The following is a 24,809-nucleotide window of genomic DNA, read 5'->3' on the forward strand; positions in this document are numbered from 1 at the left end:
ATAAAATGGTACAGATTTTTAAAAATACATAAACATATCCAAGTCCTTAATATAAAATTTAAGTTCTCTTTTAAATGCTCCTTTTGGGGGATGTTTTTCTGCATGGAATGAACTTTCTGAGGCTTCTTAAAATATGTGCCCAGTGAAGTTTAGACTAAGGATGCTTTTTCCTTTTCCTGGTAAATCTTCCGGTCACAGGACAGCCTTCTTCATTGTTCCTTGGACTCTGAACTGCGGTTCAGAATTAGTCATTTATTTCAAGAAGCTTAATACTTATTCTGTGTGCATGTATGTAAACACTAGATTATGCTTTAACAGTAAATACTAGTGGAGCACATTTTCCATGCTGACTTTAGCTTCTGTTTGGTGTCAATTTTTGGTCTCCGTGGGAGAAGAAACTGTCTTGCTCTTCGTTCTTTGTGAGCCTAGAGTCTGGAGCAGTGCCTTATCCATGGGAGGCATTCAGCGTGTGTCTGTTGAAATGATGAAAGGATCATGGGAATGAAATCTTGGCTTCACTTGGGCCAATTTAGAAGAAAAAAATTATTTTAATAAGGAAAAAGATTAAAATGGGCATTGTAAATAGGGGTAATAAATTCAACAGCTTTTGTTTGTTTGGTTGGTTGGGGGTATTTTTTGACTTTATCTCCGAGATTTACTAACATGATTATTTGCTAGAAGAAAAGCCTGTACTATCTGTAGGCTTGATCCAAAGCTGTGGTGAATCAAACGTTCATTTTTCTGAAGTTACATAAACAAAAGAAAGCACAGGATTTAGAGGATCCAAGGGCCTCTCCTAAGAAACATGTTCACATAAGTGTGACCTGTGGAGATTGTGTGTGTCTGGCAAACACCTTCTCATCTTTCAAGACAGCTCGAATGACACCTCTGGGAGGCCCCTGCGGCTGTTGTTTATGCTGCCCTTTGTGTTCCTTAGCACTCTGTACCAAACTCTCTCAAATATCACTAATCACACTTTACCCAGTTATCTGTTTACATATCTGAATTCCATTTGATAAAGTTCAATTCCCATTGCAATGCACTAAGTATTTGCTAGGGCAATGCTAGATTCAAAGGTTCAATGGCAAATTCAGAGGCTCTGGTTTTTGTTTGTTTGTTTATTTTTGTTTTTGTTTTTTTGATAGGGTCTTCTTCTGTTGCCCAGGCTGGAGTGCAGTGGCATGATCATGGCTCACTGCAGGCTCAACCCTCTAAGCTCAAGCCATCCTCCCACTCCAGTCTCCCTGTGAGTAGCTGGGACCGTAGGGGTGCGCCATCATGCCTGGCTAATTTTCTAAAAATTTGTGGTTAGAGATGAGGTCTCACTATGCTGCTCAGGCTAGTCTTGAACTCCTGAGCTCATGCAATCTTCCCACGATGGCCTCCCAAAGTGCTGGGATTACAAGCATGGGCCACTGTGCCTGGCACCCTGGCTTTTAGAAGCTACTTCCTATCATGGAGGACAGACAAGATACAACTACTTACAGTTCTCTGTTAACAGCAGGAGAACCTGAGGCAACAGAGATGTGACAGGAAGGAGGAAGTGACCATGAACTCCTGAAAAGTATGATTACTTCATATCCTCACCTCTCGGCACAAGTCTGGCATGTAAAAAGCATGCATGTCAATGGAGGGAGGGAAGAGGAAAGCAATCAACAAAACGCTCCTACCCCATCCTCATCTCTTTGCTATTGCTTGTCAAACTAGTTACTCTAAAGTTGCTGTTTTCAAGCTCCTGGAACAGATATCTTAGAGCACAGAGTTGATGATTCAGTCCTCCCTAGTATATAGTACAGTATACAATAATCATATTTGATGGAGACAAGTCATCGTTTGTCCTGTGTTTAACTGTGGTTCCATGGCACCTGTTCATAACACTACACTCCCAGGAAGTCTACAGAAAAGAGACTTGCAGAGAGGTTGCATTTGCTGAACCACTAGCACTACACCAACCTAATTCTTTTTTATTCTTATTTTATTTATTTATTTATTTATTTATTATTTTTTTTATTATACTTTAAGTTCTAGGGTACATGTGCATAACGTGCAGGTTTGTTACATATGTACACTTGTGCCATGTTGGTGTGCTGCACCCATCAACTCGTCAGCACCCATCAATTCATCATTTATATCAAGTATAACTCCCAATGCAATCCCTCCCCCCTCCCCCTTCCCCATGATAGGCCCAGTGTGTGATGTTCCCCTTCCAGAGTCCAAGTGATCTCATTGTTCAGTTCCCACCTATGAGTGAGAACATGCGGTGTTTGGTTTTCTGTTCTCGCGATTGTTTGCTGAGAATGATGGTTTCCAGCTGCATCCATGTCCCTACAAAGGACACAAACTCATCCTTTTTTATGGCTGCATAGTATTCCATGGTGTATATGTGCCACATTTTCTTTTTTTTTTTTTATTTTATTTTATTTTTTTATTTTTTTGAGACGGAGTCTCGCTCTCTCACCCAGGCTGGAGTGCAGTGGCCGGACCTCAGCTCACTGCAAGCTCCACCGCCCGGGTTTACGCCATTCTCCTGCCTCAGCCTCCCGAGTAGCTGGGACTACAGGCGCCCACCACCTCGCCCGGCTAGTTTTTTTTGTATTTTTTAGTAGAGACGGCGTTTCACTGTGTTAGCCAGGATGGGCTCGATCTCCTGACCTCGTGATCCACCCGTCTCGGCCTCCCAAAGTGCTGGGATTACAGGCTTGAGCCACCGCGCCCGGCCATGTGCCACATTTTCTTAATCCAGTCTGTCACAGATGGACATTTGGGTTGATTCCAAGTCTTTGCTATTGTGAATAGTGCCGCAATAAACATACGTGTGCATGTGTCTTTGTAGTAGAATAATTTATAATCCTTTGGGTATATACCCAGTAGTGGGATGGCTGGGTCATATGGTACATCTAGTTCTAGATCCTTGAGGAATTGCCATACTGTTTTCCATAATGGTTGAACTAGTTTACAATCCCACCAACAGTGTAAAAGTGTTCCTATTTCTCCACATCCTCTCCAACACCTGTTGTTTCCTGACTTTTTAATGATTGCCGTTCTAACTGGTGTGAGACGGTATCTCATGGTGGTTTTGATTTGCATTTCTCTGATGGCGAGTAATGATGAGCATTTTTTCATGTGTCTGTTGGCTGTATGGATGTCTTCTTCTGAGAAATGTCTGTTCATATCCTTTGCCCACTTTTTGATGGGGTTGTTTGTTTTTTTCTTGTATATTTGTTTGAGTTCTTTGTAGATTCTGGATATTAGCCCTTTGTCAGATGAGTAGATTGCAAAAATTTTCTCCCATTCTGTCGGTTGCCTGTTCACTCTGATGGTTGTTTCTTTTGCTGTGCAGAAGCTCTTTAGTTTAATTAGATCCCATTTGTCAATTTTGGCTTTTGCTGCCGTTGCTTTTGTACACCAGCCTAATTCTTAAGTTCTGTATTATGAGACCAAGAGCTCTTCTACCATCACAAAAGGATTTAACTAGAATTTCGGTCCCCTCAGAACCTCGTTTGCCATCCAGTTTCCCATTTCTCTGCCAGCTTCATCTGTGCAACTCATCTTGGGTTACGTCTGGCAGATGGAGAGAGGAATCTTATTTCAAGCCTCTGCTGTCTGTATCCCAGAGCCCTCCCGGAGCAGCCTTTATTTCACCAAGGACAGAAGAAAGGAGGGATGGGTGTGATCAGCCTTCCCAAGAGATGACAGTGTAAAGTATTCCTCAAATTTTCATCTTCAACGGCTAGTATCATTTAACTCCCTTGGGAGAGACTGCTTTGTTGCCTAGGCTAGCAATATAATCTCTAGCTATCCCAATGCCAAAATATCAATTACAGGTTCATCTGGATGATGGGATAAACTGGAGTTCAGACCACTAGAACAATGACACAAGTGGGGAGTGGGGAGAGAGGGTGCCCAGGGGGATTGAGCCCCATGATGGAAGTGAAATAAGGTAAAGTCAAATTTTCCATACCCTTGCAGATTAAGTAACTAAATTCTAAACTGCTACCTGTCTCATGAAGAGAAGCCTACCAGCAACTAAAGTGAAGCAGGTGTTCTGAAGGGGTTTTCTTTTTGGAGGTCCTAATTAGAAAGATATTAATATTCCCATAGCACCCCAGCTCTCCCAGCATAATGACAGGAGAAGACTGAAAAAAATAAATGATTGGTAATAACAATTAAGCATTTTACCAGTCACAAAACATCACAGATTGTACAATTTCATTTATATAAAATATCTAGAAAAGGTAAATTCATAGAGACAAAGATTGGTGGTTGCCAGTGGCTGATGGGAGGGGAAATGGGAGTAACTGCTTAATGGGTACAGTGTTTTATTCTGGGGTGATGAAAATGTTTTGGAAAGAGATGGAGGTGATGGTTGCAAAACAGTGTGAATATACTAAATGCCACTGAATTGTTCACTTTAAAATGTTTAATTTCATGCAATGTGAATTTCACCTGAATATTTTAAAAAGTGTTATAATTAAAGGACTAATTATTTCTCATTGCTCAACAATCTACCACTATTGGGGGGAAAGGAGGATCTTGTTTCCATTCCATAGTGATAAGAGGGATTAAATAAGTCTTTAAATTCTAGTATCAGTCATCTTCAGGACTTTCCTGTGAAAAGCCAAGTACTTACCGGAATGTTGGTAGCAGAGAAGTAATTCAAACCAATGACCCCAGATTTGCCTGGCCCATGTAGTCTAACTTCACAATCAACAGCTGCAGTAGTAGCAAGAGCAGCAACTATTTATCTGCAGCTACAAAGTGCCAGCTAGATAACCAAAAGGCAATCGAGGAGACCTGTGTTAACCAGACTCTAGAACCCCAGCCAGACCTGTGTGACGGAGGTATGTCCCAAGGAGTGGCATCTGGTGGCGGTGACATCAGACAAAGACTAAGGGTTGTTTTAATTCACTAGAAGAATATGATGACCTTGCCATTTCCACACACTTTCAGGACAAAGAAAATAAATGTTGGCCAGGTGTGGCTCACGCCTATAAACCCAGCACTTTGGGAGGCTGAGGTAAGTGGATCACCTGAGGCCAGGAATTTGAGACAAACGTGGCCAACATGATGAAACCCCATCTCTACTAAAAAGACAAAAATTAACTGGGCATGGTGGCACATGCCTGTAGTCCCAGCTACTCAGGAGGCTGAGGCACGAGAATCACTTGAACCTGGGAGGTGGAGGTTGCAGTGAGCTGAGATCGCGCCATTACACTCCAGCCTGGGCGACAGAGAAGACTCTGTCTTGGGGGGAAAAGAAAAAAGAAAGAAATGTTAACAGAGAGCAGGAGGATCTTTAGAGGAGAGGCAGCTTTTTTCCCCCTTCTTTATACTAAGATGAAGATCCAAAGCAATCTGCTGTTAAGTGCAAAGAAAAGCCCAAAAGCTTAGAGGGAATAAAAACACATTTAGAACAGAGGTTAAAAAAAAGGAACTTGAAAGGAAACTACAAGCCCATGTAAACAAAAACATGGCTGAATGCAAACTGAGGAAAAGCAGATGGGGGCTGCCCAGTCTCACCTGACAACTTCCCCTTTCACCCCAACATGGCACAGTCAGAGCCATGGACAAACAGGCCCCCGAAACCCTCACAATCAACCTCCGAACCACTCACCTTGCCTCATGCTCTACTTCATGATAAACCTCGAATCTTCCCAGTTTGAGGTCAGGCATGGTTTTCCTACTATGGCTTTGTCTCACCTCCCAGACTTAACACAACACTTAGCTTTGACCACTTGCTTTCTTTGACCAGGATTTAGACATTTCTCTAGCATGACCGACAGTGGTCGCTTCTTCTACCTTCAGCCTAACCCAGGATATCCCTCTACACCACGTGCGTGTGCAGGCATGGAAAAGTGCTCAGCTCTGTTTTGGTGTAGCTTTCCTTTTCTCGGGTGCAGCCCTCAAGACCATGCCTAAAATAAGGCTCTGGAGTTGACTGCAGTGATGCGGCTGCAGGCCAAGGAATACAAATGGCTAGACGGCTGCATGTTAGGAGGGAATCTTTTTTTTTTTTTCTTTTTTTTTTTTAATGTCTTCTCTTTAATTTTTTTTTTTTTTATTATACTTTAAGTTCTAGGGTACATGTGCATAACGTGCAGGTTTGTTACATATGTATACTTGTGCCATGTTGGTGAGGGAATCTTTAAACATAATGAAGGCTTTCAAAATCCCCTAATTCTTTTCATTTTATTTTTTGAGACGGAGTTTTGCTCTTGTTGCTCAGACTGGAGCGCAACAGCGCGATCTTGGCTCACCGCAACCTCTGCCTCCTGGGTTCAAGCGATTCTCCTGCCTCAGCCTCCCGAGTAGCTGGGAATACAGGCATGCGCCGCCATGCCCAACTAATTTTTGTATGTTTAGTACAGACGGGGTTTCTCCATGTTGATCAGGCTGGTCTCGAACTCCTGACCTCAGGTGATCCGCCTTCCTTGGCCTCCCAAAGTGCTGAGATTACAGGTGTGAGCCACCGTGCCCGGCCAAAATCCCCTAATTCTATTGCAAGAAACCAATAGACTCAGGGAATCATACACACACACACACACACACTTTTTTTTTCTATGTTGTATGAGAAAAAAATCATTTAATTCTGTCACAAAATGTTCTACATATGTTTTTTAAATTACAGTATTACTTCCCTGGAAAACTTCCTAAAAGAGGAAAAAAGCATTTATTTCCTACGTCTGTCATGCTAGAAGAAGGAGTGGCTTCTGATAGGAAGGCTAAGGTAGAATATCAATTGTGAGCTCTCTTGGAGTTAAGCAATTTGGACAGGGACTGCAACATCATATATGTGCAATCCCTACCCTGGGTCAGGGCAGTGCCTTGTCAGCTCCAGCCTGATATCATGGCCCTAGCAGCATATAAGCGGCATGGTGAAATCACACTGATGATCCTCCCACCTCAGCCTCCTGAGTGGCTGGGACTCCAGGTACCACCACCATGCCTGGCCTAGACCTGGCTGGGTTTTTTGTTTCTTTGTTGTTGCTGTGTGTTTTGTTGTTGTTCTGCTTTTTTTGTTTGTTCGTTTTTGAGACAAACTGGGTCTCACTCTGTCACCCAGGCAGAGTGAGAGGTACAGTGGTAAAATCTCAGCTCAATGCAGCTTCAACCTCCCTGGCTTCAGTGATGCTCCCAACCTCAGCCTCTCAGGTAGCTGGCATCACAGGCACACACCACCATGCCCAGCTAATTTTTTGTGATTTTTGTAGAGACAGGATTTTGCCATGTTGCCCAGGCTGGTTTCGAACTCTTCGGCTCAAGTGATTCGCCTGCCTCAGCCTCCGAAAGTGCTGGGATTACAGGTGTGAGCCATCGCGTCGAGCCGACCTCGCTGTTTTGATTACTGACTATGATCTTGGGCAAGTTATTTGAGTTTTCTGAGCCTGTTTCTCCACTTGTAAGATGGGAATAGTAGTGTCTCTGACTTATTATTTAAGGTAGTTGTGATGGTTTGAATTGTATCCCCCAAAAAGCAAGCTGAAGTCCTGACCCCGCAGTACCACTGAATTTGACCTTATTTGGAAGTAGGGCTGTTGCAGATGTAATTAGTTTAAGATGAGGTCACATTGAAGTAGGGTGGGTCCTTGGTCCAATATATCTAGTGTCCTTTATAAGAAGAGGTAAGACAGCCATGTGAAGACACAGACACACAGTGAGAACGCCAGGTGACGACAAAGGCAGAGACTGAAGGGATGCAGCTGCGGCCCAGGAACGCCGAAGATTGCCGACAACCACCAGAAGCCAGGAAGAGCCAAGGAAGGTTTCCCTCTGACGTGTCTCACAGGGAGCATGGCCCTAACTTGATTTTGAACTTCTAGCCTACAGACCTGTGAAACAATACACTTCTGTTGTTTTAAGCTCTGTTTGCCTAATTTCTTATGGCACTCCTAGTAAATTAATATGGTGCTAGAGGCCTAATGTATGTATTTTTTGTGTGTTGGGTGGAGACAGTAAGTGTACTTTAACTGTAGAGGAAACAGAACAAATCAAGTAGATAGGAAGAAAACAAAGCAACCTATCTTATGCATCTAAACCAAAAGTGTCGTCATTTCCTGTGGATCTGACCTTCACAGTCACTCTGCTCCAGCACTGGCTCCTGGCTGTGGCTAGAACACCCCAGCTGCATTCCCTCCTTAGGGCCTTTGCACCCACTGCTTCCTCTACTTGAAACAGGCCCAGGGCCAACTCTTGACTTCCCGCCTTTCCTCAATGAGGCCCATTCTGCAATTTGCACTCTCAGCCCACTAAGAAACCTCCCTTGCTCTACTTTACTTTTTCTTTTCTCCATGTTCTCAGTGGATTCTAATATCCTAGTAACGTGTTTTTTATGTGCATTATTTATCATCTTTACCCATGCTAGAACATGAAGCTCCATGCACTGATGTGAACAAACTTCTAAAATAGTACCTAGTTCACTGTAGGTGCTTAAGAAATAATTTTCTAAAAATCCATCATGCATTTTCAAATGACCACTTTAATTATTACAGAAGCCGTATGTGTTCACTGTAAAAAATTAGAAAAAAATTAAAAGCTTCAAACTCCCACCATCTAATAAAACCTCTCAAATTACAAGAAATCAGACTGACTTTTATCTTCTTTAAGTTATTCCCTAAGGGGTGCTGTCAATCCAAGAGAAATCTCATGGTAGAGGTAACACTCATCTTACAAAGCTTGGTATGTGAATTTAATGAAATAAAGTAACCAAATACTCAATACAAGGCTTATCATAGCAACTAAGACAACTAATGAGTAGTTTTTATTAACAGGTAGTTATCATAATAGGTCATTGTTGATAGGTAGTTGCTATTTTATTTCCTTTGATCTTATATTTAACTTTCATCCCTTGCCACAACTTACAAAAATTAACTGGCAGATATCTGCAGCCAAAAGAATGATATGATGCTATTTATTTATTTATTTATTTAGAGACAGAGTCTTGCACTGTCACCCAGGTTGGAGTACAATGGCGAGATCTCGGCTCACTGCAACCTCCGCCTCCCAGGTTCAAGCGATTCTCCTGCCTCAGCTTCCCGAGTAGCTCGGATTACAGGCACCTGCTACCATGCCCAGCTAAGTTTTTGTATTTTTAGTAGAGATGGGGTTTCACCGTGTTGGCCAGCCTGCTCTTGAACTCCTGACCTTGCGATTCACTTACCTTGGCCTCCCAAAGTGCTGGGATTACAGACATGAGCCAACATGCCCGGCTGATATGATGTTATTTTTACAGGGGAGGCAGATGAGGAATGCCTCCCACTCCCAGCACTCAGAAGACAAAGTTCCCCAAACTCACAGGACCAAGCTCTATGGCTCAAAAGCAACATGAGACGCAAGGCCATTACCATAGAATTTTCTAATAGTAACAAAACAATGAACAATGATAATCGTTTTTTTTTTTTTGAGATGGAGTCTCACTCTATTGCCCAGGCTGGAGTGCAGTGGCACAAACTTGGCTCACTGCAACTTCTGCCTCCTAAGTTCCAGCGATTATCCTGCCTCAGCCTCCTGAGTAGCTGGGACTACAGGTGCCCACTATCATACCTGATTGGCTTTTGTATTTTTAGTAGAGATGGGTTTTAGCATGTCAGCCAGGCTGGTCTTGAACTCCTGACCTCCAGTGATCCACCCACCTCGGCCTCCCAAAGTGCTGGGATCACAGGTCTGAGCCACTGCACCTGGCTGATAACCACATTTTTGTATTACATGTCCTCTCCCATTTACAAAACCTTTTCCCATGAAACTTTATTTTATAGATGAAAGAACTGGGGTTCAGAGAATTTAAGTCACGTGTCCAAGTTGACTCAGCTGGTAAGTAGAAGAGTTGGGAATGCAATTTAGGATTAGAAGATCACTGATGACAAGGATCACTTGTCCTGATATTCCGTAAAATACATACTATTTCTAGAATCCCACTTACAACAAATGAAACATTCCTTAACATTTTTTCCATAAGTTACTTCCCTCTCCATACTCTATGTAAAAGACTTACCTGTCTTAATAGCCACAGGTCCTCTTCTTGTTGGATAATTCTCCACCAAAATTTTCTCCTTGCAAAAGGAAAAATTCACCTTCAGCCGTAAATGTCAGGAAATGGGGTACATTGCTGAGAAAGCCTGGGAATCACTGCACTTGTAAGCTGTTGAGAAAAAAACAAAACATCAAGAACTTTATGTCTTCAATCCTCTCTTGGGAAGCCTTTAAAATGAATCTCTTTTCCAATCCTTGGCAGAAGTTTGTACAAAAGAGGTTTCCTCCCCCTCCATGAGGCTTCCAATTAGGTTTAGTAATACTCGATTTGCACTGTTTAGCCAAAATTTACTATAGAGCTTTAAAAGCATTTATTATTAACTGTTCCCTCTTCTGAGAGGACTAAAAGAATCACTTCCCTGAATACTGAGACTTCCATATGCTTACATATAGGGTTCTCACATTTATTATTCAGCTAGTTTACCTAAAATTCAAGAAGCGAGAAGACACAAATCCAATTTAGTAGACAAGTGAAGGCAGTAATCATTAGGTTATTTCCTAGTGAAGGCACCTTTTTACCGTAATACAAATCACAGAGTTAACTAGGTTAATGAGCTCCCTGTGGGTAGACAGTGAAACAATACCTTCTAAAGCTGCCTGAATGAAAACCAGGATGTAATGAATGTAGATTTTAGCTGGAACGGAGGTAGAAAATGTCCAAGAAACAACCTCAGATTACCACAGGCCCTTTGCAAAGCCCTGTGAAACGAGACAACATTCTGGGGCAACAGTACAGGAAGAAGTCACTCCAAATCTCAGGATGGACATGAGCGTCAGGCCCTGATGGGGGTTGGCTTGTATGGGTTTAAAGAAGAATTCTCAGTTCTGGCTCTGAGGGATTAGCTTCCAGCAGACCAATTTCTCATTGAGTACAACTAGAATAGTTGGACAAAAGTTATTTTTAAAACTTGTTTAAAGGCTTTGGAGGACTACCAAGGCAGCCAGGACATAAGAGGCCATGATTTTAAGGGAGAAGAGAAATAAAATTGAGGCAAGTCAGACATTTTGTACCACTTTTCCTTTTGAGACACCTACTGGTTTTTTAGGAAGCACAGGGCGAAACTACTGAGAAACCTAGCAGAACGTGGATATTTAGAGGAACATAAAGTGAGTGGACCTTTTGCCCAACTTACAGGCTGAGGAGATCCCAGAGAGAAGGAAAATGCAAAGAAATGAGCTCAACATTCTGCCTCTGTTAAACTCTGTAAGAACTATGAAACATTTTTCAGAAGTGGTTGTATCATTTTGCACTCCCATCAGTAATATATGAGAGTTCTAGTTTACACAATCTCATCAACATTTTCTTAGAGAACTAGAAAGGCAAGAACAAACCAAACCCAAAATTAGTAGATGGAGACAAATAATAAAGATCAGAGTATAAATAAATAACATTGAGACAATAAACCAGCAAAGATTAACAAAATTAAAAGTTGGCTTTTTAAAAAGATAAACAAAATTGACAAACCTTTACCCAAGCTAAGAAACAAGGACAGAAGACTCAAATAGATAAAATCAGAGACAGAAAAGAAGGCATTACAACTGGTACCATGGAATAAAAAGGCTCATTAGAGACTATTATGAACAACTGTACAACAATAAATTGGAAAACCTAGCTGAAATGGTTGCTCTCCTACATCCATGCAACCTACCAAGATTGAACAAATAGAGAACATGAACAGACAAATAAAAAGTAACACGATTGAAGTAGCAATAAAAAGTCTCTCATTAGAGAAAGCCCAGAACCCGATGACTTCACTGAATTCTACCAAGCATTTAAAGAAAAACTAATACTAATCCTACTCAAACTGTTCCAACAAATTAGAAAGAAGGAAATACTTCCACACTTATTCTACAAGGTCATCATTACCCTCATACCAAAACCAAAGACAAAGAAAGATGCAAAAATCCTCAACAAAATACCATCAAACCGCAGTCAACATCACATTGAAATGATCATTTACCATGATCAGGTGGGATTCACCCCAGGGATGCAAAAATGGTTCAACATATGCAAATCAATACATCACATTAATAGAATAAAAGACAAAAACCATATAATGATTTCAACAGATGCCTCCCGAAAAGCATTCAATGAAATTCAACATCCCTTTATGATAAAAATCCTCAAGAAACTGGGTATAAAAGTAACATGCCTCAATAAAAGCCATGTGTATATGACAAACCCAAACCAAAAGATAGCATCACACTGAACAGGGGAAATTGAAAGCCTTTCCTTTAAGCTCTGGAACAAGACAAGGATGCCCAGTTTCACCACTTTCATTCAACATAGTACTGGAAGTTCTAGATAGAGCAATTAGACAAGAGAAGGAAATAAAGGGCATCCAAATTGAAAAGAAAGAAGTCAAATTGTACTTGTTTGCAGATGACATTATCTTATATTTAGAAAAATCTAAAGGCTCTAAAAAAAACCAAAACTGTTAGAACTGATAAATTCAGTAAGGTTGCAGAATACAAAATTAACATACAAAAATCAGTAGTATTTCTATATGCCAACAGCCAACAATCTGGAAAAGAAATCTAGAAAGTAATCTCATTTATAAAACCTACAAAAAGAATACCTAGGAATAAATTTAACCAAAGAATTAAAAGATCTCTACAATGAAAACTATAAAACACTAATGAAAGAAATTGGGCTGGGCGCGGTGGCTCACACCTGTAATCCCAGCATTTTGGGAAGCCGAGGTGGGTGGATCATGAGGTCAGGAGGTCAAGACCATCCTGGCTAACATGGTGAAACCCCATCTCTACTAAAAATGCAAAAACAAAAAAATTAGCCTGATGTGGTAGTGGGTGCCTGTAGTCCCAGCTACTAGGGAGGCTGAGGTGGGAGAACAGCGTGAACCTGGGAGGTGGAGCTTGCCGTCAGCTGAGATTGAGCCACTGCATTTCAGCCTGGGCGAGAGAGTGAGACTCCACCTCAAAAAAAAAAAAAAAAAAAAAAAAAAGAAAGAAATTGGAAGGATATTCCATGCTCATAGTTTGAAACAATTAATATTATTAAGTGCCCATAATACATAATGTGATCTATAGATTCAATGAAACCCCTATCAAAATGCCAATGACATTCTTCAGAGCAATAAAAAATGCAATGCTAAAATTCATATGGAACCACAAAAGATCCCAAATAGCCAAAGAAAACGAAGCAAAAGGAACAAAGCTGGAGTCATCATACTACCTTATTTCAAAATATACTACAAAGCTATAATATCTAAAATAGTATGGTACAGGTTTAAAAACAGACACAGACCAATGGAACAGAATAGAGAATCCAGAAATGAATTCACACTTTTTATAACCAAGTAATTTTCAACAAAGGCACCAAGAACATACATTGGGGAAAAAACAGTCTCTTCAATAAATGATGCTGGGAAAACTGGATATCCATATACAGAATAATAAAACCAGACCTCTATATTTCACCATATACAAACATTAAATAAAAATGAATTAAAGATTAAACGTAAGATCTGAATCGATGAAACTACTACAAGAAAACATTGGGGAAATGCTTCAGGACATTGGCCTGCACAAAGATTTACTGAGTAAGACCTCAAAGGCACAGGCAGCCAAAGCAAAAATTAACAATTGGGATTACACTGAGCTAAAAAGCTTCTGCATAGAGATGAAAACAACAAATGAAGAGACAATCCACGAGAAAACATTTGCAAAGTATCCATCTGACGAGGGATTAATAACCAGAATATATAAAGAACTCAAACAACTCAACAGCAAAAAACAAATAGTTTGATTTAAAAATGGCAAATGAGGATACCCTGTTTGGGTACCCTGATGTGATTATTATGTACTGCATGCCTGCATTAAAACATCTCATGTAACTCATACTACATACCAACAAATATTTTTTAAATTTTTTAAAAATAAAAAACAGAACTGCTAAAAAAAACTGAATTAAATTAAAATGGCAAAAGACATCCAAGTGGCAAGTAGGTATATGAAAAAATGCTCAATATCATTAATCGTCTGGGAAATGCAAATCAAAAACCACAACGAGATACTATCTCACACCAGTTAAAACTGCTATTAACAAAAAGATAGGAAGTAACATGCTGGCAAGGATGCAGAGAAAGGAGAATGTTTGTACACTGTTAGTGGGAATGTAAATTAGTACAACCACTATGGAGAACAGTATGGAGGTTCCTCAAAAAACTAAGAAGAGAACTACCATATGATCCAGCAATCTCACTGCTGCATATGTTAATATATCCAAAAATACATCAGTGTGTCAAACAGATATTTGTATGTTATGGTTTGGCTCTGTGTCCCCACCCAAATCTCATGTTAAATTATAATCCCCACTTGTCAGGGGTGGGGCCTGGTGGGAGGTGACTGGATCATGGGGATGGATTTCCCCCATGCTGTTCTCATGATAGTGAGTGAATTCTCACAAGATCTGATGGTTTAAAAGTGTGGCACTTTCCCGCCTCGCTCTTTCTCTCTTGCCACCATGTAAGACATGCCTTGCTTCCTCTTCACCTTCTGTCATGATTGTAAATTTCCTGAGGCCTCCCAGTCATGCTTCTTGTTAAGCCTGTGGAACTGTGAGTCTATTAAACCTCTTTTCTTCATAAATTACCTCGTCTCACGTAGTTCTTTATATCAGTGTGAAAACAGAATAATACACTGTACTCCCATGTTTATTGCAGCACTATTCACACAATAGCCAAGATATAGAATCAATCTAAGTGCCCATCAACAGATGAATGGATAAAGAATATGTGTTATATATACACACAGTGGAATATTACTTAGCCATAAAAAATGAAATCCTGTCACTTGCAGCAACATGGATGGAACTAGGCATTAGGTTAAGTGAAATATGCCAGACACAGAGAGGCAAATATCACATTCTCACTTATATGTGGGATTTAAAAAATTGATCTCATGTTCATAGAGAGTAGAATGATGGTTACCAGAGGCTAAGAAGGGAAGCAGGGAGAGGGGGATGAAGAGGAGTTGATTAATGGATACAAAAATATAGTTAGATAGAAAGAATAAGTGTTCAATAGCATAATAGGGCAAATCAGTTAACAATAATTTATTGTATATATGAAAATAGCTGGAAGACAAAGTTCCAGTTCTTCGAAGTAGCTTCAAAGAACTGATAAAGGTCTGAGGTGATGGATATTCCAGTTACCCAGATTTGATCATTACACATTACACGCTTGTATCAAAATGTCCCATGTACCCCATAAATATGTGCAACTATTATGTATCCATAAAAAAAATTAAAAATCAAAAAAAGAAGCATGCTTTTAAAAAAATGGTGTTGCCAGACTTTAGTTTGAACCGTTGTAGTGTGAATCCTACAACTCAGTAACAAAGACAAACAACCCAATTAATTTAATGGACAAAGGATTTGTATAAATATTGCTCCAAAGAAGATACATCAATGCCAAATTAGGGTATGACAAGTTGCTCTACGTCACGAATTATTAGGGAAATATAAATCAAAAGTTTGATGAGATACCACCTCACACCCACCAGGATGGCCATTATCAAAGATACAGAAAATAATAAGTGTTGGCGAGGATGCCGAAAAATTGAAGCCCTTCTTGTACCCTGTTGGTAGGAATGTAAAATGGTACAGTGGACACAAAAAACAGTATGGTGTCAGTAAAAACATTTAAAATAAAATGACCACACGATCTAGCAATTCCACTTCTGGGCATATATGCAAAATAAGTGAAAGCAAATAAAATTTTACCAATTATTACAAATAAATTTTAAACAAGTGGGCAAATTGACAAATACAGAATCCATAAATAATGAGCTTTGACTGTATGTCTATGTATGGTTTCAAGTCTGAAATCCAGTTTTCCTTTCTTCAGTTTCTTCTCATTTAGACAAAGTAGGAATGATGAAGCTCTAAACATTTAATATAGCGAGGTGTCAGCTAAACTAAAGTAGCTTCATGGAAACCAATTTACTGATGAGGTAGCCATTTACAACTTGTTTTCTGTTGAACACTCATATTTGGAGTTCAACACCCATCTCTATTCATTTCCTTTCTCATATCCTCAGGGAGAACTTTACAGAACATCTGAAATGTTAACAATTTGTAATTCAAGAATGAATATATCTGGGCACTTTTTCAAATACAAGAACAAAATCAGCAAGAATGAGGCAATGTATGTTCTGAAGGAGAAGGAAGAGCAATGTGATCCTCAGTGAACTCAGAGCATGTATACTCAAAGGTAAACTTCTTTGACTTTTTCCATTTGTGTTTAGGATGTTTCACAGTACAGGGTCACCCAAAAAAACAAGTGCTAAGAGAAAGTCGCCTGTATTTCAAATTTTCAGTCCAGCAGTCAGAAAGGCTGGGTGTTAGCCGGGCGTGGTGGCTCACGCCTGTAATCCCAACACTTTGGGAGGCCGAGGCGGGCAGATCACCTGAGGTCGAGAGTTCGAGACCAACCTGACCAACATGGAGAAACCTGTCTCTACTAAAAATACAAAATTAGGCTGGGCACAGTGGCTCATGCCTGCAATCCCAGCACTTTGGGAGGCCGAGGAGGGCAGATCATGAGGTCAGGAGATCGAGATCATCCTGGCCAACGTGGTAAAACCCTGTCTCTACTAAAAATAGAAAAATGACCTGGGCATGGTGGCACGTACCTGTAGTCTCAGCTGCTCAGGAGGCTGAGGCAAGAGAATCGTTTGAACCCAGGACGCAGAGGTTGCAGTGAGTCGAGATCACGCCACTGCACTCCAGCCTGGTGACAGAGCAAGACTCCATCTCAAAAAAAAAAAAAAAATTAGCTGGGCATGGTGGCACATGCCTGTAATCCCAGCTACTCAGGAGGCTGAGGCAGGAGAATTGCTTGAACCCGGGAGGCAGGGGTTGTGGTGAGCCGAGATTACGCCATTGCACACCAGCCTGGGCAACAAGAGCGAAACTCCATCTCAAAAAAAGGAAAGGCTGGGTGTTAGAACCACATCTCCAAGATTCGTTTACTTCTGCAAGTCATGATGTCTGTGACCTGGCACTTGAGAACAGATTGTAACAGATAAAATACAGCTGAATTACTAAAAAGGTTTCTGCCCAGCAGTGGTAACTGTGCTGCTTGCTGTTTCCCACCAGGCAGAATTAGGTTCCTATCGAGATGGTTTCAGTTTTTCAGGCAAATACAACGTGGTCACTTTGAGCAGTGTCTTCTCAGCCCATTCTCAATAGCAACCGGCAAAAGAAGTGGTTTTAGTGGACCTAAATATTGATACTATCTTCCTTTTATTCCTCTAAGACTCCCCACCTAACAGAAAGGTACTGCAGGAATGATTCAAACTTTGGGACAGGAGACCCATTTCCAGTATTGGCTAGATTTAAAGTTATATTGTGAAGTTGAAAAACAAAACAAAAAAACCGTCAAAAGATACCTCCATGCACTAGCAGGAGTACAGAAATTCCGTTCCTCCATCTCCTGCCTTCCCCAGCCTCTTCCCCAACGGAACTTCTGGGAACATGCAGGTGCAACAGACCTCCTTAAAGCTGTATGGGTGGAGGTATAAAGGTAGAAAATTTGAAACCATGAGCATGTGGAAACATCTTCACAGGTGCCTTACCCATAGGACGGAGGCAGGCATATGGTTGAAATTCCCCACCACTACCACTATATCTTACAATTTTCTACTCTTTGTCTGTGCAGGGAACATTTCTTAGCTAAGCTACAAGTGTTGGTAATCTGTAAGCTTACCATTATTCATTATTATTTATCTTCTTCTCTTCGTTGTTAAACTTCAGAGGCAAATTGCCCATACTTGTTATCTCCACCATCTCAGCATTGTTCACTCCTTTACCCCCCACCTCACTCTTGATCTGATCATTCTATTCAAATTGTACTTTTTCAAAGCACCAATAACCTGTGAATCCCAAAATAAAACTGGTTGCTCAATTTGCATTTGTCTTGACACCCACCAGTCTCTCATCTACAGCCCCCCTAATCTATCATGCTGCTAACTAGACAACACTACTTGAAACTGTTGCTTTAGTCTCTTTGATACTGTGTCTTCCTGGTTGCTTTTAACACTCTACATTCTCTTTTGCTCCTCCACTGATAAATATTCACAGCAAGTATCTGTTCCTCATCAGCTATAATGACCATAGTCTTTCTTTTCTTTTTTTTAATTATACTTTAAGTTCTAGGGTACATGAGTACAACCTGCAGGTTTGTTACATATGTATACATGTGCCATGTTGGTGTACTGCACCCATTAACTCATCATATAATGACCATGATCTTTGTAAGACTATCTGTCATTCTGCTTTTTCATTCTCTGTCATTTTTCCTGCCTCATTAGTTTTTTAAAAATCTTGTTTCTTTCTTTGAATGTCCCTTTAATCTGTCACCACCATGACCCAGAATCTCACCTACTCATGTCTGACTTGCTGCAACATCCTATTATTTAGTTTGTCTGCCTCTGTTGAACCCTAAATATTACTGCCAGATTAATTCGGCAAATTCTCCTTGCATTAAATTACTATTTACAAAACACACGATGACTCCCCATTATTCACATAATAGTTTCTTGAGAGACAGGGTCTCATTCTGTTGCTCAGTCTGGAGTGCAGTGGCACAATCACAGATCACTGTAACCTCGAGCTCCTGGGCTCAAGCGATCCTCCCACCCCAGCCTCAAGCTGGGACTACTACAGGAACACACCACCACACCTGGCTAATTTTAAATTTTTTATAGAGACAGGGTCTCGCTATGCTGTCAAGGCTAGTCTCAAACTCCTGGCCTCAAGCAACCCTCCCTTCTCCCCCTCCCCAAAGTGCTGAGATTACAGGTGCAAACCACTGCGCCCAGTCTATTCACAGAATAAATGTCTGAGTCTGCCATTCAAGTTCCCCTACATTCCAGCCCCTCTTTACCTAGCCGAGATTTTCTATACCCAATACCAAAAGTATATAAAATGACTATACCAAAAGTATCCAAAATGATACCCAGATATCTAAGCCTCCCTATTATCAATGAGCAGCACAGAGAACCCTTGGTTTTCCCTAGACCTTCCACTTAACATTGCCAATACCACTGCGGTTCATGGTTCCCAATCCCAACAGAGCAACTGAACACGTATCATCCCTTCAAAGAACCTGTGCTCTTCAGAGTACCCACTCTTCAGAGCTATGTGGATTCTACCAGGATTACTCCACTCAAACCAGAAGGCATGTGACAGGTAGGAATTGGCAAGCCAAGAAGTGAAGGGTCCTCTGTTTGTGATGTCGGCATTCGAATGTTATTCCATTACAGGGGATGCAGGAGGAAGAGGAGGAAGGATAAAGGAGGATTTCTTGTTGTTGTTATTGTTGTTGTTGTTGTTCTGCTGCTCAGTGAAAGTACAAAGAGAACCTGATAAACTGAACTCATTCAGTTCTTTTCAGTAAAGTAGCTCACCAGATAAAATACCCCTGGTGGTTGTTTGAATTAGAGATGAGTAAACTGATCTGCTTCTTTATTTTCAACTTCTCAAAGGCAGTTGTTCACAAGTACATCTTAGGAAACAAACTCATCTCCGTGACACTTGGCTGCAGAATAAATTGCTAATGATTAACAATACTCTTAATGAGAAAGTCACCAGTGCCTGTCATCCCAGCACTTTGGGAGGCCAAGGCAGGTGGATGGCTTGAGCTCAGGAGTTCAAGACCAGCCTGAGCAACATGGCAAAACCCATCTTTACAAAAAAATACAAAAATTAGCTGAGTGTGGGGGTGTGCACCTGTAGTCCCAGCTACTTAGGAGGCTGTGGTGGGAAGACTGCTTGAGCATAGGAGGTAGAGGTACCATCAGCCAAGATAGCACCACTGCACTCCAGCCTGGGTAACAGAGCCAGACCCTGTCTCAAAACAAAATCAATACTCTTAAAGGAAAATCTAAAGTTCAGGCATGAAAAGATAGGCCTGGCATGGGTTCATGAACCTGTTCACCGGGCATGGGAGGTAAACGGACCACCAAGGAGCCTTTCCTTTTGAGAGTACTATTCCCTGAGCTAATGCTAGAAACTCAAGGTTCCTGATTAGATGATAAAAATTATTTATACTTTAGATATGATGCTTGTTCCCAAAACTGTAACCATATGGAACTTTCTTGAATTTCCATTCTCATATTTTCATTTCCTCTAAATCAGCTCATCTCTAGTCTCCTTTGTTGGGATTTCAGAATACAGTAGAGATTCTTCCCTGATGTAGCTACAAAGAAACAATTTACTTGCTATTTGTTTGTTCTCTGGCAGTGGGAACAGATTTCCACTGATCCCTCCACACCTCAGCCCCTAATGAATCTTACCTATTTCAGGAATGCCTTTGTAGTGAGCCCCATCAACACAGGTATTCTGTAACCTTAAGTAATGTGACTTGCTTAATATATTGGTTTGTGAAGTTTGTTGCTGAATTGCTGACGACTTTTTTCTATGGAAGCTATGTGATAAACGGTCGTTAGGTTCTCAGGCTAGCTCTCATGCTCATTCATCTATTCATCCATAGTACCAAAGCAGTAGTATGAAGGGGGAAAATCTTTCTGCATTCCTGAATCCCCTTGACCTAAAGGTAGGAAGGGAATGAATGGTTCCAATTTCTTTGTGTCTTTGTGTCTTTCCAGGGATCCTTTGCATATACAACTATAGTTTTATATATATAAATTTATATTATGTATGTAGTTACATAGTTATATATAATTATATATAGTTGAATATGCAAAGAATATTATATATCAATCAATGGATAAAAAGATAAATAAAATGATCTATATGTGAACACTGTTAAGCCTTTATTTTTATTGTTTCTAATGAGACTCATTTTATGAGACTAGCATAATCCTAATACCAAAAACAAAGACATTGTAAGAAAGCTAGAGAGCAATATTCCTTATGGACATAAATGCAAGCATTAAGTTAAAAATTAGTAATTTGAATTCTGTAATATGGTAAAAGGATAATACATTATGTCCAAGTGGTGCTTATCCCAGGAATGCAAGGACGGTTCACAATCAGAGTAATTTACAATATTAACAGACAAAAAGAAGAAAAAAAATCTTAAAGAGACGCAGAAAAAAAATTTGACAAAAATCAACATCCTTTTCTAATAAAAATGATTTAAAAACTGGGAATACAAGACAGTTTCCTCAACCTGATAAAGAGCATCTATGAAAAACTTACAGCTAACATCCTACTTGATAAAAGGCTGAATGATCTCCTCTCAAGATTGGCAACACAGCAAAAATGTCTACACTCACTACTTCTCTTTAACATTGTGGTAGAGGTCATAGTCAGTGAAACAGACAAGAAAGAGAAATAAAAGTCATACAGATTGGAAAAGTAAAAGTAAAACTATCTTTATACACAGACAACATGATAATCTATGTAGAAAATCCTGAGGAATCTATGAAAGGCAACGAGAAGTAATATGTGAGTTTCCCAAGGTTTTAGGATACTAGATCAATAAATAAAATCAACTGACTTATTTCATTTAGCATAATTTCCTCAAGGTTCATCCATGTTGCGTACTGTAGGATTTCCTTCTCTTTTAAGGCTGAATAATATTACTGTGTATATATATGTCACATTTTTTAAGTCCATTCATCTGTTGGTGAATACTTAGGTTGTTTCCACATATTGGCTTTGTGAATAGTCTATTCAGACTTCGAAAGGGGAAATCCTATCATTTTCGACAACTTGAATGAAATTAGAGGACATTATGTTAAATGAAATAAGCTAGGCACAGAAAGACAAATACCACCTATTATTGCTTACATGTGGAATCTAACATGATCCAAATCATAGAAGCAGAGAGCACAATGGTGGTTACCAGAGGCAGGGGAGAGGAGCTAACAGGGAGATGCTGGTCAAAGGGCACAAAATTTCAGTTGGACAGGAAGAATAAATGGTATTTGAGATGATGACATGTTAATTAGCTTGATTCAATAATGCCATATTGTATACATATACCATAGCAACACTTTATAGCCCATACATATATACAATTATAATTTGTCAATATCCAGTTTAATAAGTTAGATACACATTGTCTTACACATTTCTGTTTTCTCTTAAAACAACTTGGAGATCTGTTGCATATCAGTACAATGTGGATCTGTCACGTGCTTTTTTTTTTTTTTTGAGACGGAGTCTTGCTCTGTCGCCCAAGCTGGAGTGCAGTGGCCAGATCTCAGCTCACTGCAAGCTCCGCCTCCCGGGTTCACGCCATTCTCCTGCCTCAGCCTCCTGAGTAGCTGGGACTACAGGCGCCCGCCACCTCGCCCGGCTAGTTTTTTTGTACTTTTTAGTAGAGACGGGGTTTCACCGTGTTAGCCAGGATGGTCTCGATCTCCTGACCTTGTGATCCGCCCGCCTCGGCCTCCCAAAGTGCTGGGATTACAGGCTTGAGCCACCGCGCCTGGCCTGTCATGTGCTTTTTAATAGCTCTATAGATATAACACAGCTTTTTTGAAAAATAAACTTATAAATCTATTGATAATTTTATAAATTGTATAATAAAGGTAAATTTAAAATTTCCTTTTCTCATTATAAATGTAGTAAATAACAATCACAAAAGAAAAATCAAGAAGTGAAAAATATTACCCACAATCCCACTAAAACTTTGTCGGTATAGTTTTTTCAAGACAGTGTTCTTGGAGTCTGATGGATGGACATTCACACCAGAATCACCTCAGGTGCCTGTCAGATGAGCAGATTTCAGAGCACTGTCCCATACTTATTGTCAGAATTTCTGAGTATGGTGCGTTATTCGGTATTGTAAGATTCACAAATGAAGTTTGAAAACTGTAGTTGAAGACCCTTTTCTCTTCCTTAAAAAGTTTTCATTCTAACTGGTGTGAGATGGTATCTCATTGTGGTTTTGATTTGCATTTCTCTGACGGCGAGTGATGACGAGCATTTTTTCATGTGTCTGTTGGCTGTATGAATGTCTTCTTTTGAGAAATGTCTGGTCATATCCTTTGCCCACTTTTTGATGGGGTTGTTTGTTTTTTTCTTGTAAATTTGTTTGAGTTCTTTGTAGGTTCTGGGTATTAGCCCTTTGTCAGATGAGTAGATTGCAAACATTTTCTCCCATTCTGTAGGTTGCCTGTTCACTCTGATGGTTGTTTCTTTTGCTGTGCAGAAGCTCTTTAGTTTAATTAGATCCCATTTGTCAATTTTGGCTTTTGTTGCCGTTGCTTTTGGTGTTTTAGACATGAAGTCCTTGCCCATGCCTATGTCCTGAATGGTATTACCTAGGTTTTCTTCTAGGGTTTTTATAGTATTAGGTCTAACATTTAAGTCAGAATGGCAATCATTAAAAAGTCAGGAAACAACAGGTGCTAGAGAGGATGTGCAGAAATAAGAACACTTTTATACTGTTGGTGGGAATGTAACCTAGTTCAACCATTATGGAAAACAGTATGGTGATTCCTCAAGGATCTAGAACTAGAAGTACCATATGACCCAGCCATCCCATTACTGGGTATATACCCAAAGGATTATAAATCATGCTGCTATAAAGACACATGCACACGTATGTTCATTGCGGCACTATTCACAATAGCAAAGACTTGGAATCAACCCAAATGTCCATCAGTGACAGACTGGATTAAGAAAATGTGGCACATATACACTATGGAATACTATGCAGCCATAAAAAAGGATGAGTTTGTGTCCTTTGTAGGGACATGGATGCAGCTGGAAACCATCATTCTCAGCAACCTATCACAAGAACAGAAAACCAAACACCGCATGTTCTCACTCATAGGTGAGAACTGAACAATGAGATCACTTGGACTTGGGAAGGGGAACATCACACACCGGGGCCTATTATGGGGAGGGGGGAGGGGGGAGGGATTGCATTGGGAGTTATACCTGATATAAATGACGAGTTGATGGGTGCTGACGAGTTGATGGGTGCAGTACACCAACATGGCACAAGTATACATATGTAACAAACCTGCACGTTATGCACATGTACCCTAGAACTTAAAGTATAATAATAATTTTTTTAAAAAAAGTTTTCATTATATTTTACATGCAATGCTGCATTCTTCCTTTAAAAAAATTTTTTTACAGCTAATGTTTTGTATTTTTCCATGCTACTAAATTGTCCTTGCTACTATCATTCTAATTGCCTGTGTAATACTCCACTAAATGTTTCTCTTTTTTTTGGTGGAGGGGGGTCTCTCTCTGTGTCACTCAGCCTGGAGTGCAGTGGTGCGGCTCACTGCAACCTCCGCCTCCTAGGTTTAAGTGATTCTTCTGTCTCAGCCTCCCGAGTTGCTGGAATTACAGGCATGCGCCACCACACCAGGCTAATTTTGTATTTTTAGTAGAGATGGGGTTTCACCATGTTGGGCAGGCTGGTCTCAAACTCCTAACCTCAGGTGATTCACCCACCTCGGCGTCCCAAAATGCTGGGATTACAGGCTTAAGCCACCATACCTAGCCAAATGAGTATTTCTTAATTTACTTATCTGTTCATTTAGGATCTTTCCATTGTATTCATTTTTTAAAATACCACTGCAACAAATACCTTTGCTGCACATAACTTTTTCCATATTTTCGACTACTTCCAAAAGATAAAATCATATAAGTGAAAAGACTAGGTTAAAATAAATAAATATGGTTAAGGCTCAGAATGCAAACTGCCGTCCAAACTATATTAATTTATATTTCCAGCTGGGTACAGTGGCTCACACCTGTAATCTGAGAAGCTAAGAAAGGAGGATCGCTTGAGGCTGGGAGTTCAAGATCAGCCAGGGAA

The 24,809-nt window shown here is 40.2% G+C and overlaps 1 protein-coding gene across 3 annotated transcripts in view; it reads right to left on the reverse strand.

The window, feature by feature from the left end:
• Window positions 1-24,809, reverse strand: part of CRACD (capping protein inhibiting regulator of actin dynamics) — a 295,533-nt gene that overhangs the window by 147,688 nt on the left and 123,036 nt on the right. For all 3 annotated transcript variants that reach the window (XM_033214598.1, XM_033214595.1, XM_033214596.1), the window contains exon 2: window positions 9,989-10,135. The gene's annotated coding sequence lies outside the window, so the exon portion shown is untranslated. The remainder of the gene's footprint in view (window positions 1-9,988; window positions 10,136-24,809) is intronic.

This window comes from Trachypithecus francoisi, unplaced genomic scaffold (genome assembly GCF_009764315.1).
Source record: "Trachypithecus francoisi isolate TF-2019V2 unplaced genomic scaffold, Tfra_2.0 Lachesis_group1, whole genome shotgun sequence".
NCBI classification, from domain to species: Eukaryota; Metazoa; Chordata; class Mammalia; order Primates; family Cercopithecidae; genus Trachypithecus; species Trachypithecus francoisi.